A 19786-nucleotide genomic window follows, 5' to 3' on the forward strand; every position below is an offset into this window, starting at 1 on the left:
AGAGAGCAGAGATTTCTCCTCATCCTTCACCATTAACTGAGAAACATTGCTGTGGCATCCTTTTTGTTAGCTATGCCTCAAACTGAAGTTCTATACAGAGAAAGGGACACATGAAATTTAGATATTAAGAAAAGTAGCACTGTTTGGCTGTCCATTTTTATTGGGTCCCAGTGCTAAAGAACTGCCACACCTCACAATCTTCAGTGAATTTTAATTGAACTCCACACCCCTGTGAAGGAGGGGAAGTGCCATTTTGCTTCATAATCGAGGAACACAGCTGTAGAAAAATAACAATTTGTAGCAGAATATGTTTCAAGCCTGAGCCAGTGGGGCCACGCCCCTCATCCTTTTTAAATATCCACAGCAAGTTTGCATTTTGGTCTGCAGACTGGAGGGCCAATTCACCCAAACAGTTGTTGCTCCTGCATACCTAAAATAGCTCCTAGTAGCAATGAATGAATCTTTCCCCAAAATGTCTAGCTATATATACATTATTTACACAGTGGGCCCACGTGATTGGTTAATTCTGGGCTGCTCCTGTAGGCCAACCAGGTTGCAGATTCACCTCCTCCAGAAGCCTGATTGGCTGCTCCTGCAGGCCAATCAGGTTGCTAATTCGCTTCATCCAGGAGCCTGAGTGACTGCTCCTGCAGGCCAATCAGGTCGCTGATTCACTTCTACCTGGAGCTGGATTGGGCGGCTCCTGTGGACCAATCAGACTGCTGCATTCTGGATCCTATTGTTCTAGGATTCAGCTCAGTACATAACAATACCCAACCTTCCTTGAGGATGTTCTTGCATGGTGTCCATCCAGTTCACTCTGGTTATTTAAGAGATTAGTAATATTACCCACCACTGGGAAAGCAGCTCAGAGCTAATTTGGTAGTTCATGTGAATTTTGGTAGTTCATGCGAATACTGAACCAAGATTTTCTACTCTATTCCCCTACTCTTTCTTTTCAGAATATTTAGAACTAGATCAGGAAATGGGGAACTAGCTGAAAAAGCACAACTGAGGGAAGAAGCCATGACTGCTGCCTATGGAATGCACAAAGCCTATAGAAAAGTACTTGTGGAATCCCACCATCTTGCCTTAATTTGGTGGGTATTCGGGCCTCCTTTGTGTTCAGGCCCTTCCATAAGTGGCTCACTCCACACCTTTATAAAACCTTTTAGAACTTTTTTTTAAAAAAACAACAACACACACAACAGGTTGCTTTTGTGCGTTCTGTATTTCCTCACTTCTTGTTAAAATGCTGTTTAATTGGGTTTGTAATGTGACTTCATTGCCTTTTGTTGTGTTACATAAGCAATCACGATTGTCTGGGGTGCCAGTTTGTGAAGATGCTCTTTGCATGAAATGGCAGTAAGCAGACTATAATTACTTGTTGATGCGTTTTTAAGAGACCTGTGCCAGAAATAGAGTGGCCATGTGCCCTCTTTTAGAGGACTGTCTTCTGTTTGAAGGGTTGTCAGAGCTATTTTAAGGCAAAATTGGCACTGCCAATGTAGGCTGCCATATGTCCAGATTTCCCCGGACATTTGGCCAATTTTCACCCGGATGCTGCTGACAAATGCGGTATTCCGGATATGTCCAGGAAATGGACATATTGCAACCCTACCTTTACATTCAGGAGTCCTTTGTTTGAAGAGCTGTTGGGTCCAAGCCCAGTTTAAAGATAAAGAACCACCAGAATGGAGGGCAGAAGAGGCCTTGAAGTTGTCCATCAGCTGTTCACACTGACTTAGCAGGCAGGTAGGTCACCTGACCAACCTTCCCTGCTGTGGAGAAATGTATTTCTGTTGGAATTATCCATCTCCTTTCTAAATTTGCATAGATACATATCAATTAGAATGTGCAATTTTTATGCAAATTTGTGCCCTTGTCCTTTTTCTTTTTTTAGGAATGCTCTTCCTCTCTCTTTTTTTGATCATGAGTAAGTGGCTTCCCTAGAGGGATGCGGGTGGCGCTGTGGGTAAAACCTCAGTGCCTAGGACTTGCCGATCGTATGGTCGGTGGTTCGAATCCCCACGGCGGGGTGAGCTCCCGTCTTTCGGTCCCAGGTCCTGCCCACCTAGCAGTTCGAAAGCACCCCTAAGTGCAAGTAGATAAATGGGTACCGCTTTATAGCTTTATAAATGGCGTTTCCATGTGCTGCGCTGGTGCTGGCTCGCCAGAGCAGCTTCGTCACGCTGGCCACGTGACCCGGAAGTGTCTCCGGACAGCGCTGGCCCCTGGCCTCTTAAGTGAGATGGGCGCACAACCCTAGAGTCGGACACAACTGGCCTGTATGGGCAGGGGTACCTTTACCTTTACCTTTTAAGTGGCTTCCCTAGTCAGAAAACCCCTCTGTGTAGGGCTGTTAGAATAAGATAGTGAAATAAGGCTGTTTAAATAACCCTGGTAGTTCTTGTAGCTAAGCGCATACTCACTGGTTCTGTGATCTCACACAAACAGGTTGTTGTTGTTGGTTTCCCAGACAAGTAGGAGTGAATAGAGAGGGTCAACTCAAAACTCAAGTGGTGTATTAAAATTGCCAAGGATTTGCATCAGATCCTCCAGGAACTTTCATTTGCAAACAATCTCTTGGTCTAAAAATTAATTAATTAATTAATTAATTTGTTTGTTTGGCAGGCTTTCATGTGGGCAAGACTACCATGGCATTAATAAGCTTCAAGACTAGTTCAGGAAAACCCAACATACAGTGGTACCTTGGGTTACATACGCTTCAGGTTACAGACTCCACTAACCCAGAAATAGTGCTTCAGGTTAAGAACTTTGCTTCAGGATGAGAACAGAAATCGTGCTGCGGTGGCGCGGCAGCAGCAGGAGGCCCCATTAGCTGAAGTGGTGCTTCAGGTTAAGAACAGTTTCAGGTTAAGAACGGACCTCTGGAACGAATTAAGTACTTAACCTGAGATACCACTGTAATTTCCCTCCCACCTTCAATTTGGGATGCGGAAAAGCCCCACCCCTCTGCAAAGGATTATATATTAATCATGGAATTCAGATGAAAAGGAGAAGAAGGAATAGAGAAAGGAAGGGACTGCTGTAATCCTATTATGGATTCAGTGCCGCTTATTCTGCACAAGATCATTTTGCTGCTGCTAATAAGGGACCGTTGTGTGAGTTGCCAAGGTAACCAAGGCTTTGGGTCTATTAGGAATCACTACTGGCTTTGCAGTTTATCTCCCCCCTTCTCTCTCTCTCTCTCTCTCTCTCTCTCTCTCTCTCTCTCTCTCTCTTAAAAATGAATTAACCCCCCTCTGCTCTGTTTTTGCCAGCATGTGGCGTTAAGTAATGGAATGATCCCTGTTATTGTCACCAGCAGACAATGCGAGTTTTGTAATGATGTGTCCATGACTTGCACGTCCAAAGCATCTTTCAGCATGGACCTCTAAAGAGGACTAATGCATCCTTTGTCACCCTGTTTAGCCGTAGCATATATTTCCATTACTTTCACACCAGTGCTCAACAGCCAGGAATCACAAAAGTTGCTCAGGCAAGCAGTTGACAGGAGAGCAAACTGCAGCACTGGCTTTTTATTTGGGATTTTAGAAAGTGAGGCTATCATGCGCAACCCAAAAAGCATTTTTGAGGCCTTTGGTGCTTTTCCTTAGCCACTTATGAGCGGAGATTGCTTTTCAAAGCTGTATGTACCATGTAGACCAGACATCCCCAAACTTGGCCCTCCAGATATTTTGGGACTACAGTTCCCATCATCCCTGACCACTGGTCCTGTTAGCTAGGGATGATGGGAATTGTAATCCCAAAACATCTGGAGGGCCGAGTTTGGGGGTGCCTGATGTAGACATAGGTGACTAGCCTTTCGCTTGCCCCAAAATCATTTGCAGCCTTCTAGAGTTCAAAGTGAATGCTTGGAAAGGTGTGTGTGTGTGTGTGTGTGTGTGTGTGTGTGTATTTTCACTCTCCAGATGTTCAACTTCATGCTCAAGCATCACCTAGAGATCGAGAATCCTAGTAGGCTGCCCATCTGCTGGCAAGTGAGTCACAGTGCCCTTTCCTGTTGCAGAATCATGATTCCCTGGCAGGAAATAAATGTTCAAGACCCTGCAGTCTTGATTGGGGCCCTCTGCTGGTTGCTACCCTAGCTGCCTTTCCCAATGTGATTTTAATTTGTCTTTAGGATAAGAGATCAGAGTAGCAGCAGGAGAAAGGCTAGGCATGTGAGCAGAATTGAGGCAAGGAGCTTACATCTTTAAAATATTGACCTAGTGTCTGGCAGGTGAGCAAATAGCAAATTCCATGTTAGGGATCATTAGGAAAGGGATTGAAAATACAGCTGCCAGTATAATAATGTCTGCCGTGGCCCCAGCGGTCAGCCAGGTTGGGTGCTGGCTAAGGGTTCAAGCCCTTACTGGCCTGACCTGCTGCCTATTTGCTCACAGAGTTGTTCTTTATTATCCAGCTGAAGCATCATCCAAACACTGTACAAACATTTCTGGAAACCTAAAATGAGCTATCAGTTCTGAGATGGCCTCTTCACGCTTAGAGCAATGGCAATGTCCAAGAATGGCTTGTGAGTTTAACAAATGATAAAATCCAGACAAATGCATGGTCTTCTGCTTTTTATATTATTACCTTCTGTACATGGTAGGTTATTCATTTGATGCTGGCATTTCCTGGTTGCTTTGGTGACAATAAATACATAATTTTATTTGTCTACTTCCTTTCCATGGTTCAAACTATGCTCAAGGCAGCTTACAACATGAAAAGAATACGTAACTAAAACATTGCAAAAGACGTCATAAACAATAAATAAAACATTAAACCATACATAACCAAACTGAACAGTTTCCATATACTGTACATCACAAGATACATAATAAAGATACAAAAAAACAACAGCAACAACCACCCACCAGGCACCAACAAAACCACCAGTATATTGCACTGTTTCTGTTTCACTTTGTGTGAAAGGCAAATCACCTGCTCACCTTTGTGAAAAACCTGCCTATCCCAGGGACAATACGAGTCTTCTTCGCATTCATTTTGGGGCCAAGAGAATTACAAACGTATCAATCTGTAACTGGTTTTAAAATAGAGCCAAAGGTGAACTTTTAACTTGATCTTCAGCCCACGCTTCAGCTTATCAGCTAAACATTACAACCTGAGCCTGAAACTTTGACTGAAAGCTAAGCCTTCAATAGTTGAGTTGAGGCTGACCGCTCCACTTTCTCAATCTGCACTATTGTGAAATACTCTTTTTTTTGTGTGTGTTTTATTTACCCTCATTAGGTTTCTCTTATTTATTTGAAAAAAAAAATGTACCCTACTCTTCCTTAAAAAATAATATTCTTGGAGCAGGCTACAGTGTAAATATAAACACACAATACACAAAAAGTCTTATTAAACCAATAAAACATATAATGGGCATCAATTGGAACAGTTCAGATGTTAATGAGGGCCAGCTGCCTAGCTTCACAAATAATTTAGCCAATGGCCTGGGTAAGTAAATGTGTTTTTAACTGGTGCTGAAAAACCCATCAGGGCTGCCAGTAAAATTGTGAGAGTAAGGCACTCCACAGTTGGAGTGGAAGTGGATATTGGGAATGCTCCCTCATTTGTTGCTGCATAGTGCATATTCAGCAAATGCAGCATTATTAAGAAGGCATACTCACCTGATCGTACATCCAGGCAGGTACATCTTATTATGCAAAATGCTTTGCAATTTTTATCTTGCTCATTCTTGTAGCAATCGCATGCAAGAAGTTGTTAGAGGTCATCCAGAGAGTTTCATGACTAAATAGGGATCTTCTATGCCAGGGGTCAGCAAACTTTATCAGCAGGGGGCCGGACCTTGTGGGGGGCCGGACTATATTGGGGGGAGGGGAATGAATGAATTCCTATGCCCCACAAATAACCCAGAGATGTATTTTAAATAAAAGGACACATTCTACTCGTGTAAAAACACGCTGATTCCCAGACCGTCTGCGGGCCAGATTTAGAAGGCGATTGGGCCAGAGCTGGCCCCCAGGCCTTAGTTTGCTTACCCATGTTCTATGCTGTAGTTGCAGCCTTTTCAAGTTCCGAGTCAGGCATTCCAGCCCCAAAAGTTGCCCTGAGAGGCCTGGTGTTCAGGTTGACCTTGGCTTCTGATTGGGTGGTTATTTTCACTCCCACAGCCTCTTGTTTTAACACAAATACCTTGTACCTTTTAACAAGACTGACAGCCTTTCTGATGCTTTCTGAAAGTTTGCTTTGTAAATGGTAGTGTCCTTTCATACCCATCAACAATCATTCATTTATGAGAGGCGGCTGCCTGACCTGCTTTGCCAGCATTCTGTGTACCGTGAATTTGGGGGCTTTGAAGAAAAACATTTAAAGCTCGCTTCCCCCTCCTCCACCCACTGGTGTTAAGTTGTGTAATGGCATCAAGCACTGTACAGATTTGTTCACCTCCCTGTCTCGAATCTTTTTCATTCCTCTGTCTTTGCCTGCATGAGATTTCAGTAACAGTGCAAGGTCATTTGGGCTGCGGCCACCTGCCCTACCCCTGATGTTATCATATATGATGTCAGGTGTGGAAAAGGTAAAGACCTAGCTCGGCCAAAAGGTGATGATTTAATACTGTGGAGGCAAAGGGCTGTTGGGGAGATAGCGACCTGGTCCACCAGCCATACTCTGTTCTTCACATCTGCTTTAGCCTTAGGATCACGTAGGGACTAGAAGGGTCATTGCCGATGGCCCAGTCTTGCGCTTTTTAAATCCAAAATGGGCAATCACAAAATCAGATAGATGAGGACAGAGATCAGAAGAATCAGGCAAGTCAAGGGCACAGCAAGAATGAGACCTGGCAAGCTATGCGTGGAGCCTGTTAAGAGCCTGGGGGATGATGTCTTTTAGTGGCTTTTCACACCTTCGTACTAGTCAGCTGGTAGGCGAAAATTTTACTGGATAGTGCATTAAAATATGGGCTACTTTTTATTGCATCAGAAGCAGGGTTGCCAAAGTAGGATGGTCCATGCCTGCAGATAACCTGCATGGACAAATGAATCTATTGGGTTTGGGTGCAAGGGCCACTTTGCTAATGCAGTGCAGCGTTACTTTGGCATTCAGTCAAGCCAGTGCTGTATGCCAAATGTTTTAGGCTGTCACTGTGGTGCAATGCTGTTGCAACAGCTATTACAAAGCCCTGATGTGGCACAGAAGTAGGTAGAGGGTGTGTGAAGTGGGGGTGGAATTGGCGATGGCTCATAAGCTGAGTATAGCCGTTGAACGGGACGTGTGTGTGTGTGTCTATCTGCATTTCTAATTTCGGTCCCAGATATATGCATTGGATGCGATCCTCAGGGTATATATTCAAATGCACATTTTAAAATGCTAAATTGCTTGGATATGTATTTCTGTGGCCAAGTTTTGCACTGATTTATTTACTTCTGTGCTTTTGGCACACTATGGTTCTTTGCAGAAATTATTGGCCTTCCACCCCTTTCCACACGGAGCACTGGGAAGCTATTGCAGAGAAATAGGAGTCCCACCACAGCAAACAAACTGATGTTAGTGTCCAAACCAACTTCCAAATGGTGGAATGGAAGCCGTGTGTGGCATCTTCCAGCATGAAGTTGAATGATTTCAGGTGACTCCAGATATTAGCAGTAAACTCTGCAGACATAGTCACTGCTGTTCGCATGTAAACTGCACTATAAATTATTTCCCGACAAGGCTATGTATATTACCATTTTCCGTTTCTTTTTACCCAGCCTGCCTCATATTCTCTAGAAATATTAACACCCTCATCATCTTCCCTAGAATCATATGAAACTATTCTTCAGAGTGCATTTATTGTGGCGATTCATTCAACGGTGATGATGGAAAGGAGATTGATGAGATATTTCTGGTTTTCATATATCTGGTTCTTCTTTTCCTTTTATAAAATGCATTCCTTTAAAAAGGAACTCCAGGTTATTTCCAGTGATTTGGAAAGATGGGCATCACTTAAATTTAGTGTTTGGTGTAATGTTAATATACTGAAGAGGGATATTTTGCCATGGATAATCTATGCATTTCAAGATAATTCTTTATGTATTCCTCAAGTGTCTCTTCAAAAGATCTGTGGTATATTTCAGAAGTTTATTCGGGATAATTCTCCACTTCTCAAGAGAATACAACTACCAGTACTGGGAGGATTTTATTTTTTAAAAATATTTGTTTACATCACGTCATAGATTTTAGTGCATGTAAATATGGGCAAGTTTCTTTTTCTATAAATATTTCTATGGGTAATTTTAAAAATTATTTAGCACCCCTCCTAGGATGGGTTGCTTTGGGGTCTCAGTATATATATAAAAAGGAAAGGACCTATACCATCTATAATTTTCTATCCTGTGATTTAAATATAATTTACCGGTGAGTGCTGAATGGCAATATCTTCAGTTGCAGCACCTGTTGGTATCTATTTATGGGCCATCTGCTTTTGAGTGCTTTGGCATATCCTAAATTGTTGGAGGGAATTATTGGATCTTCTCAGAAACCTAAATTCATGGTTGTGTTTTATAAAACGCTTGTTGGACCTTTGTAAAGGAGCTGTTCAGGAATTTAGCCCGCAACGGGGTGAGCTCCCGTTGCTCGGTCCCTGCTCCTGCCAACCTAGCAGTTCAAAAGCACGACAAAGTGCAAGTAGATAAATAGGTACCGCTCCGGCGGGAAGGTTCCTTTTTTAACCAGGCCTTTGGTTGATCTGATTGACATCCTATGCCCTTTTAAAATGTGGGGTTATTATTGGGGTGTGTGTTATTGGGCTGTTGTGTTTTTTTTGATTATATCTTTTGTGGTTTTATATTTTGATTTTGTTCTGTGAACGACCCTGAGATCTCTGGGTATGGGGTGGTATATAAATGCCAACAATTATTATTATTATTATTTATTTATAAAACTGTGGGTTGCATACTGCTAGGTAACAGACCAGGGAATTCTGGCTGAGACTATTCTGCAACTATTCTGACAAGCTACAACTCTCAAGATTCCTTGTATTGCTATAAAACCAATGCAGTACGATTGTATCTCATGGGGGGAGGGTTCGGTTCCAAGAGTTCATGTATATGCAAAAACGTACCGGTATATACTTGAACCCTTGGAACTGCCCCTACCTGAGCATCTCAGGTCTTCTGGAGCTGGTGTGCCTAAAGGGTCTTGCCTCTCCCCCACACCAAGCAAGGCAGAGAGCTCAAAGCTCTTTTTGCACATAATATGCGATCATTTCTTAAATCTCTTTCAGAAAAATAATGACCGCTCTCCTTTTTTCTGTATAAAGTAAGGTGCCTGCTATTGTTGAGGAGAGTGATGGAAAGGTGGTCTAGCTCAGTTATCTAGTCAGCTAGTCTGTCTTACATTCCAGTAATACACCATTCATGTTACAATCTCTGGCTCTTTGCAGAAACTCAGTCTAATAAAACAAAGTTAAGCTTTGTGTGAACAGCCTCGAGGGGTACGGATTTCATTGTTTGTTAAAGGAAATCAATCTGCCAACATTTTATTTGCAATTTTGAAAAGCCCTGTTTGGTCCAGCTCTTACAAAACATGGAGCGGTAGAAGTCAGCGGTTCATCAAGAATGGAAGGCTGCAGAGAGGTTGAAACAAAGGCTGTTGTTGTTTTTTAAAAAAAAAAGATGAAGAGGACAGATATCAGTTCATTGTTGGTATCATTTTAGTGCTTTTCTTAAAGGAATATGCAGCTGGTGAGCTGGATTATGTTATTTTATAATTGAAATATATCCTTCAAAATGGCACCTAGTAAAAAAATATAAGGCCCTGATCTAGCAGTTCCAATTTACATGCGGGGGCAATGATGTGTGCTCAGATGGTAAGAAGGGGCTATTTCATTCACTTGGATTTCATTCACTCACTGCCTTGGGTTCAGGATACCTATAGGACAATCTGAGTGCTGTTATGCTCAGGTTCTGCTGTTGGGCTTCCCACAGACATCTGATTGGCCAATGCAGGAACAGAGTTCTGGATTTAATAGGCCTCTGGCTTGATCGAGTAGATTCTCTTGCACAGCCTGTCCACTGCCTAAGAACTAGTGGAGACCCTTCTCTGTGACCCACCTGTGGTGGGAACATGGTTGACTGGCGAGAGTTACACATTTCTCAATGGCTGCAGCACTCAGATTTTGGAATAGCTTCCCCATGAAACTTAGATGAAACCTGTCTTTATCCACCTTCTACTAACTAGTAGAGATTTTTGTATTTCAGCAGGCTTTTGTTCTGTGCAAGAGATGTTTTTACTGAAGTGTGTGTTTTTATTTATTTTGGCCTGGCTCCGCTGTATTTTATTTGCTATTAAGGCTTTATGGTGATACTGTGATTTTAATTGTTGCAACTGCTCTAAGAGATACATTTAGAAAGTTGGCATTAGAAATGCTTACAGAAAAATAAGTATTTGCATATTGACATCCCTCTTGTTTCTTACACAGTGGTGCCTCACAAGACGAAATTAATTCGTTCCGTGAGTTTTGTCATCTTGCGATTTTTTTCGTCTTGCGAAGCACGGTGTCGGGAAAGTTTTGGAAAAGCTTCAAAAATCACCAAAGTCTTTAAAAACCTCAAAAAAGGCTACCACACCGTGTTCTATGAGTTGCTCCTCGAAGTCAAGTCGCAACTGTATTAACGGTGTTAAGAAAAAGGAAACAAACTTGCAAGACGTTTCCGTCTTGCGACGCAAGCCCATAGGGAAAATCGTCTTGTGAAGCAGCTCAAAAAACAGAAAACCCTTTCATCTAGTGAGTTTTTTTGTCTTGCGAGGCATTCGTCTTGCGAGGTACCACTGTATTGAAGTGTGCAGCATACAGTGGTACCTCAGGTTAAGTACTTAATTCGTTCCGGAGGTCCGTACTTAACCTGAAACTGTTCTTAACCTGAAGCACCACTTTAGCTAATGGGGCCTCCCACTGCTGCCGCGCCGCTGGAGCATGATTTCTGTTCTCATCCTGAAGCAAAGTTCTTAACCTGAAGCACTATTTCTGGGCTAGCGGAGTCTGTAACCTGAAGCGCATGTAACCCGAGGTACCACTGTACAAACCTTGTGAACCGAGATCCGGGCATAAGTCAAGAAGACATACATGCTTGTGTGCAATTTGTAATCAGAATATTTTGGTGCAAAATGATCTCATTCACGCTTCCTGAACCAATGACTGAACAGAGAAACACAGCTTTTCTTTGAAATTTGCACTTTGTGGAATTTTGTGATGTAGTTCTGTGAGCAAAAACTGCACACAGAAAAGCTTATATTAGGGGAAAGTGCACATGAAAATCATTATATCAGTGCAAATACTGTACAAATCAGGATATTTTCCTGCAAAAATGGATATGCGTAAGTTTGTGTAGAAACTAGCCTACTGTACAAAGGTAGTATTTCCATTCCTTCGTACTCCCAGTTTTGACTCTGGCTCTCCTGAAAGGTTGTCCAGAAGGAAATTGGGCTCTCAGACTTTAAAACGTTTCCCCTTCCTGGTATATATATACATATAAATTAGCATATGCATTTTTTTCTGCCATTCCGAGTCCTTGTTTATCTTCTTTTGGAGATGCATTTCCGCTTTTTAAGCAATAAGTAGCCAGGCTACTTAAAACACAGCAATTTATTCACAATTCCTTAGTTGCATGTTTTTCTACAGGGCACTTATTAACATGGCGGTGATGATCTTGCCAGTTAAAGGTCAGATAATTTATTTTTATAGACTAGTGTAGTGGTAAAATCGTGTTGTACTCTCATTTTTTACTAGTTTTTTGTTCAAATGATATGTCAGCGCTCTCTTGTTTTTGTCTCTTGAATCAAACACAGCAGATTTTATTTTCCAGTTTTTGGTTTGCTGTGATTAGTGTACCACTTTTTAAAAACTCTCCCCAGCCAGTGAATTAATCTTATTTCTGAGGCAAACTGAAATGATGCAGAAACCTAAATTGTGTTTTGAACACCTACACTGCTTCCTTTTGGATACTGGAAAGCCGGGAAAGGTGCAGAAGAAAAGAACCCAAATGAAACGGGTGCTGGAGCAATTTCCCTGTGAGGAAACTTTATTATATCTGGGGCTTTTTAGTTTAAGGAAAAAGTGAGTAAGGAAGGAGACATTGAGATGCATAAAACCATTCATGATACTGAAAAATTGGGTAGAGAACTTGCCTCCCTCAGCTCCTCAAAATAGTAGGATTCTAGGATCATCCAATGAAGCTGAATGGTGAGAGGCAGACAAAATGAAGTTCTTCAGAAATAACATAGTGAAGCTGTGGAATTCTCTACCACCAAATTTGGTGATGCCCACCAATTTTAGATGGCTTTAAAAGGGGGTCTAGGCAAATTCATAGAAGTTAAGGAGCCGGTGTGGTGTAGTGGTTAAGAGCGGTAGTCTCGTAATCTGGTGAACCGGGTTCGCGTCTCCGCTCCTCCACATGCAGCTGCTGGGTGACCTTGGGCCCAGTCACACTTCTCTGAAGTCTCTCCGCCCCACTCACCTCACAGAGTGTTTGTTGTGGGGGAGGAAGGGAAAGGAGAATGTTAGCCGCTTTGAGACTCCTTAAAGGGAGTGAAAGGCGGGATATCAAATCCAAACTCTTCTTCTTCTTCTTCTTCTTATTGATGGCTACTAGGGATGATGCCTACATGCTACCTCCTAGATAGCAGAGGGACTATACCTTTGACCAGGGGTTGGCAAATTTTTTTAGGTCCACTGTCCCTCAGGCCTTGTGGCAGGCCAGAGAAGTGACACCGGGTGGGGGGCCGGAAGAAGAGGCAAGGGGGGCAAGTAGTCCTTCTCCCCAGCCCCAGCCGCTGCGCTTACCTTCCCTGGGGTTGCTGCCACTGTTTCTCGTGGGTAGGCAGAGCAAGCTCATCCGCTCCGCTCTCTGGCCCACAGGAGACCAAGGCGGCGATGGCGGCGGAGGGAAGATGAGCAGCGTGAAAGGGCTTGGCTCCAGAGAGGGGCTGCTTAAAATGGCGCTCAGCCATCTCAGCCCAGCCCCCTTCCTCCTCTAGGCAGGGCGGGGAGAAGCCAGGAGGAGGGAGGGAGGAGGCGTTGCCACGGTGTATGTGATGGGGGGGGGGATGGAATGGTGCAGGGGGAAAAATAGCGAAGCCCCAATGAACAAAATCCCCACACTGATCCACGGCCAGATGCTGAAGGCAATTGGGCCTGATCCGGCCCGCGCACCTTAGTTTGCCAACCTCTGCATTTGACTATCAGCTGCTGGGGAAACAACAGCAGGAGACAGCTGATGAGCTCTTGGCTGGTTTGGGGGCTTCCTATCAGCATTGGGTCCGCCGTGGAAGAAAACAGGATGCTAGACTTAGGTAGGCCTTTGGTCTGTTCTGGCAGGGCTGTTCTTAGATTCTTAATTTATTGATGAACCCCAACCTCCTATCCCATTACCACAGTATTTGCATTTGCATTTCCCTTCCTCTTTTTCCCTGGCAAGAGTGCTGCACTGGCTTGTGGAAAGAGAAAACAGCCTGAAGATATTTGGAGAATTGATGATGACTTTGGAGAGCTTTTGTGTTTTTAGTGGAAAAGCTCTTGGTGTTCTCTATTGAAAAGGCACACCAGGAAAATTGTCACTGAATGTGAAAATGGATTTTATTTTTTTGTACCACTGGGGGTCCTTTGTAGTTGAAACCTGACTGGGATTTTTGGGGGAGAGCCCGGGAGGGTGACCCTATTTGTCACAGGAACATAGGAATCTGCCTAATGCCAGACTAGATTCCTTGCCTGCCCATCTTAGTAGTACTGACTAACAGAGGTCTTTCCCATCACCTGCTGCATGGTGCTCCTTTATATTTAACCACAGGTACCGGAAGCTGACCCTAGACCTTCAGCAAGCAAAGCATATTCTCTGCTGTTGTTCTGCGTCCCCATGCTGAGCTTGTCGAGCTGAGGCGTAGGGTCGGTAGAAGCTGCATGGTGGATAGACTTGAAAACAATTGTTGTACAATGTGCAGGTGAATGAAGACATACCCTCCAACAGTTCAAATAAAAATAAGAGACAGCTGAGCATTTGTAGCAGCCTCACACTAAAAATTGCCACCATTACATACTGTTAGCTTGTCTGCTGTGCATTCTGTTTGTTTTACCGTGCAATAGCCTGCCCTGACTTCTGAAGCAGGATGTGTTAAATAAAATGACCATGATTCTTTCCGTTTTAAAAACCCAGAAACAGCATGTTTCCATATTCTGTTAATCTAGTTATATTTATTACAGAATGGGTATGGTTGTATTCATCATAGAACAGTAGTGATTTTTACTCACTCAGCTGCATTTATCATCTGCAAAGGCAGTTATGGGAGTTCTGAGGGGAGAGGAAGGAAAAGAATCAGTGCACTGTCATTTTGCATCCTTGGGTGTGCATTTATTATTTAAAACTCATAAAAAACATTTTCATTGGCGCTTTTCCAAGCTGTCCAGGTTGGATGCAAGTAAATAAAAATAACTTTCAGGTTAAAAATGCATGCTTTAAAACAATAAAAAAGGAAAACAGCAGTACAGTAACTGCTAACGATATCCGTCATAATTAATTGGTCTAATAATCATACAGCCCCAGCTATTAACTAAAAGCCTTGTGGAACAAGCAGGCTTTGCATTCTTCTACCAGCAGAGAAGGAAAATGCACATCTTCTGGGAGATCATTAGATGTCCTTGGGGCTTACTGTAGGGAGGGAACTGGAGCAGGGGCTTAGACGTTATTGGTGGTTGGGGGCTCGTGGGGAGAGGGGGGGGAGAGAGAGAGAGAGAGAGAGAGAAAGAGAGAGAGAGAGAGAGAGAGAGAGAGAGAGAGGCTTTCTGGAGTATCTTCAACCTGGGGATATGAGTGGCATTAAATGTCAAAAACTACTGCTTTAAATTTAGCCTGGAAGCTGGCAGCCAGTACAGTTGACTCAATATTGTTGGTTAAATGTTTGTTGTTATATGTCTTACACTAGACAGGAAGTAGGTAGTGGCATTCTGCTGCAACCTACTTTTCTGGGAGAATTTATCGGAAGTCTTATTTTACATGGGCAAGGCTCACACCTAGATCACAGGTTGACAGTACTCTGCAGATTATCCCTAATCTCCTCACTGATATCACCTTCAGTTTCAGTTTGTTAAGCATCATTCTCCTTATCACATCCCTTAGTCATTGTTTCATGACGGCACAATTATGGTTCCCAGCTGTTTTGCTGAGAAAACCTAGAGCTGGCTGTCACCAGGATGTCACCCTCCTCCAAATGATTGCTCCAAAGAACTTAATATTTTTATCTAAAATATTTACACCACCCAAGGACATCAAAATAATAAATAAAAGCATAACTAAGATACTGCAAGAAGACAGGAGTGCCCTGCGTGCTCTGGTGCATGGGGTCTTGAAGAGTTGGACATGACTAAACATTTGAATTTTAAAATGAAAACAATGTTAAATAATAATGGTGACAAAATATTGAATATTAACCCTTCAAACCACACAGCAGAGGAGGCATTATTGATGGCAAGCTTCTGGGACTGCACCATTTTTAAAAAGAAGAGTGCAGCTGCTGTCCGGAAGAAGCCTCATTCCTCCTCCTGATGTTAAGCATGCTGCAATAATACTCCACCTTCTATGCAGCCTAACCCAACCTGGTGCCCATTATTCATTGGCCCTACAGAGTCAAAGACCACAGAAAGCTAAGAGAATAATCAGAGATGGTAAATTTCCAAATGAAGCTCACCCACCAGAATCAGGAAAGTTGTCTGCCCCCTAAATAGGCAGTGGAAGCCATATTTAGCAGTGAGGAAAGACACATTATCTAGGTGTCTCTGCGACTGTTCTGCCACATGTTTTAATTACTGTTATTTATATATAAAATGTATTTTGCTCATCTGGACTGAATGAAACTAGAAACCGACTAGATCTGTTTTTAAGGCATCCTAGGGAGAAGGACTGGGCGGTGTTCCAGTGAGCTAAGATGCAGCTTACTGTATGTCAGGGGAATGAAAGCTGGGGAAGGTACAAGGGTTGAGGTAAATATCCTGGGGGAAGGATGGTTGCTAAGCAACCAGTGAAGGTAGAGATTGCTTGTTGTCAGAGGCAGTAGCCTCTCAACTGCTGTTTGGATACCCAGAGTATTGTGTCTGTCTGGTTTGCAAATGACCTTAATTCAGCTGATTCACTACTAAGCTAGGTGTGGTTTTCCTTTTCTGGCCCTTGGGGTGTGATAATTGTGGCTGCCTGATATTGGCAAGTTAAAGGTTGAGAGCTATATTTCATTTCTAACTTAAGGAATACAGAGTCTTTCTCAAATGCTTGTCATTCACGAGCATCACACAAAGCTGCCAGAATTGCATTGGGAAGTTGGTCAGGATGCACAAATGCTGATAGTGTGAACATGGAATTTCCTGAACAGAGAATCCATCTGACTGAATAAGGCCCCATCTGCAAAATACGGTACATTTAATGCAGTATCATCCCACTTTAAACAGTCAGGACTTCCACCAAGCAATCCAAGGAACTGTAGTTTGTTAAAGGTGTTGAGAGTTGTTAGGTGACCGTGATTCCCCCCACAGCTATTTTTCTCAAGAGTTCCCTTGGAAGAGGCATTGACTGTTAAAACCATTCTGAGAAACGTAGCTATTTTTCACTATGTGTTAACTATTCTCTCTGTTTTCCCTCTGTCTCCCCACTTCTAAAATGGAAGTCCTTTTTACAAGCTTTGTGCTTGTAAACTGTTAAGATGCCCTTTGGGTAAGAACACAGAAGTATTCCAGAAAATGAAGTGTACAAAGTTAACTTTGCTGATGGTGATTTATGGCCAGATACTTCCAAGACTTGCAGGAGAACTCTGAAGTTCACAGTTCTTCTAGAAATTATACAGTTCCTGAACTACTTCCTGCTACTAAAAGTAGAATTGTTGACAGGTCTTGGCAGTTCTGTGAACCTGGGGATTCATGCCAGGATATGATCAATACTGTTGGCATGGCCCCCGGGGTACTTACTGAAAAAGAGCTGGGCACTGAAGCTTTCTCAGTTGTGTTGTGACACTCTTAAGGCTGCAAGCTGAATCTTAAGCAAACATTTGAGTGTTCCCAGGGTCGGCGGCAAAAACTTACTCTGTTCACTGATACGTGCCCTGACTGTTGTTGGAGAAGTTGTTAGGTGATGTGAGAACCATGGATCAGAAACCATTTAGCCAATTTCATGCACTCTTCCGCTGGTGAAATCATCCCTCTTCACAGGGTATGCATCCTGGTGCGCCTAATGTTGTTGTTGTTTAGTCATTTAGTCGTGTCCAACTCTTTGTGACCCCATGGACCAGAGCATGCTAGGCACTCCTGTCTTCCACTGCCTTCCGCAGCTTGGTCAAACTCATGTTGGTAGCTTCGAGAACACTGTCCAACCATCTCGTCCTCTGTCGTCCCCTTCTCCTTGTGCCCTCCATCTTTCCCAACATCAGGGTCTTTCCCAGGGAGTCTTCTCTTCTCACGAGGTGGCCAAAGTATTGGAGCCTAAGCTTCACGATCTGTCCTTCCAGTGAGCACTAAGGGCTGATTTCCTTCAGAATGGATAGGTTTGATCTTCTTACAGTCCATGGGACTCTCAAGAGTCTCTTCCAGTATCAGTACTTGCTTTTTGTATGTGTGCAGTTCAGAAGTATGAGGAATGAAGGTCTTGAAAACTGAGAGAACAATGAGTGGTTGTGATAATTTTTGTATTATTTTAGGAATGGTGTTTCTAAAATAGAGATTGGAGGGAAGCAGCAGGCTAGATTCTATTCTTAGCTCCTCTGGAAGTCCAGTTTATTACGGGCATACCATCTCTATTTTATATGCCTTGTATTTTGCATAGATTGTGTGCTTCAGGAAGACCTGACTCATTCCCTTACCAGTAGTGAGTGAGACATTCACTCCCTTGGGAATAAAAGCCTTGTTCCTCAGCATCATCAGAATGCAGGCTGTCATTTCAGCTAAGAAAATAGAAAAGTATTTGAGGCCCTTGCTTATATGTGTAATAAATCATAAGGTAAGGAGGATCCTGTTGATGCCCAAAGCCAGAATATGGTATTGTGGAGTTTAGACAGGCAGTAGATGCAGAGACAGGCAGAACACATTTATTCCAGTGTTGCTGCATGAGATGTTACTTTCTAGTCCAGGGATAGGGAGCCTGTGGCCCTCCAAAGGTAACTGGACTACAACTCTCATTCCCCATGTCTATTGGTCATGCTCGTTGGGGCTGTTGGGAGTTGTAGTCCAAAAGTATCTAGAGCAGGCATGGGCAAACTCGGCCCTCCAGATGTTTTGGGACTACAACTTCCATCATCCCTAGCTAACAGGACCAGTGGTCAGGGATGATGGGAATTGTAGTCCCAAAACATCTGGAGGGCTGAGTTTGCCTATGCCTGATCTAGAGAACCTATAAGGCTCCCCATCCCTGCTCTAGTGATGTGATTGTATGATTCTTATCCTTGTGAAATCTCCTGGCTATAGCAATACTGTATTACGATGAAGCTACTTATTTGTGGGGGCACCAGAATGTAAACACAGTGGTAACAGTACATTGCTGCACAATACGCGGGCATGGGGAACTCTAACCCAATTTTAAACTGCTGTAGTATTTCCACATTCAGGCTACCTCCATGCTCACCCTCCACAGACAAATGCCACTCAGGAATGTTATGCCAGAATGTGAAATACTGTAGGTGTGAATTCTGCAGGAAAGGAACACACGTGAGAAACTTGACTCATAAGAATTCTAGATGGTATTATTATTATTATTATTATTATTATTATTATTATTAAGCAAATGCTTCCCTCTAGATTCCTTTGTGGAAAAAGACTTACATTGCAATTGGCCTCTCACTCCCATTAGTGCATCTTCACACATTGTCTTGTTCATTCTGGAATTCACCAGTGACATGATTTTTGAACAAATCTTTCTCATCCTGACACTGCTTAGGATTCTTACAGTGCAACCCTATAAGTAATGAGACTTACTTCTAAGTCTCATTAGGTTCAATGGGTTTTATTAACCCCGGATAATTTTGTGCAAGTTTAAGCCTCATTTTCTTTGTGCCCATATAAGGCAAGCTGTGGACCATCCTTTTTGCAGGAAGTGTTGCGGGTACATAGTGCATACTGCAGGGTCATATGTCTAACGGCCTCATTTGTGAATGATGAGAAGCAGATGTCCAGGCTGCAGGAAACTGCTGACATGTTACAAATGCATAGCTCTCCAAAAACACATACAACACGTGTTAATGAACTGTTAGCTCATTAGTCTTGAACAGCTTTGCATGTCCATTCAAGCAAGTAAAGAGTCCTGTGGTTTCTGCATGTAGTTGCCTGTTCTTTGGCTCCAAGTTGTACATGATAGTAGAGTATTATTGTATTGTATTCTGGTATTTTTTCCACTGCCAAGTAGTAGGTTAGTTGATTCAGTAAGGTTGGGAGACCACATAGCTATAGCTTTGCTCCTGGTAATGATGGAACTTTGGCCACACACATGGATGGGAGGTGGTATAACTGATTTTTACTTAGGTTAGCCTAACAAGGCTGCCAAGTTAATCACAAGTGTTCTTAATATAATTAGTTTCCCCTCTCCCTCTTCTGTGTTTTTCTTCTGATGCTCCCCTGGTGCTCCCTGGTTTTTAACAGGTTTGAGTTTGTGATGTCATAGGTGAGCACCATTTTCTTATCCTACTTTTCTGTAAACTAAGACAAGACAATGCATTCTGCGTGATTGTCTTCTATCACTGTAGTCCCCAAGCAGACTAGAAAAGTGTTAAGTTGTGGGTGAACATATCAGAAGACACAGCGATTCTTCAAACAGCT

The 19786-nt window shown here is 42.9% G+C and overlaps 2 protein-coding genes across 10 annotated transcripts in view; both read left to right on the plus strand.

The window, feature by feature from the left end:
* Positions 1-2896, plus strand: part of LOC308478990 (uncharacterized protein) — a 377493-nt gene extending 374597 nt beyond the window's left edge. The window contains exon 4 of the transcript XR_013987410.1: positions 2733-2896. The gene's annotated coding sequence lies outside the window, so the exon portion shown is untranslated. The remainder of the gene's footprint in view (positions 1-2732) is intronic.
* EPB41L1 (erythrocyte membrane protein band 4.1 like 1) overlaps positions 1-19786 on the plus strand; it is a 172951-nt gene that overhangs the window by 43233 nt on the left and 109932 nt on the right. The gene's annotated exons all lie outside the window — the stretch shown is intronic.

The sequence above is a fragment of the Podarcis pityusensis genome (genome assembly GCF_964106645.2).
Source record: "Podarcis pityusensis genome assembly, chromosome: 6".
Lineage (NCBI taxonomy): Eukaryota > Metazoa > Chordata > Lepidosauria > Squamata > Lacertidae > Podarcis > Podarcis pityusensis.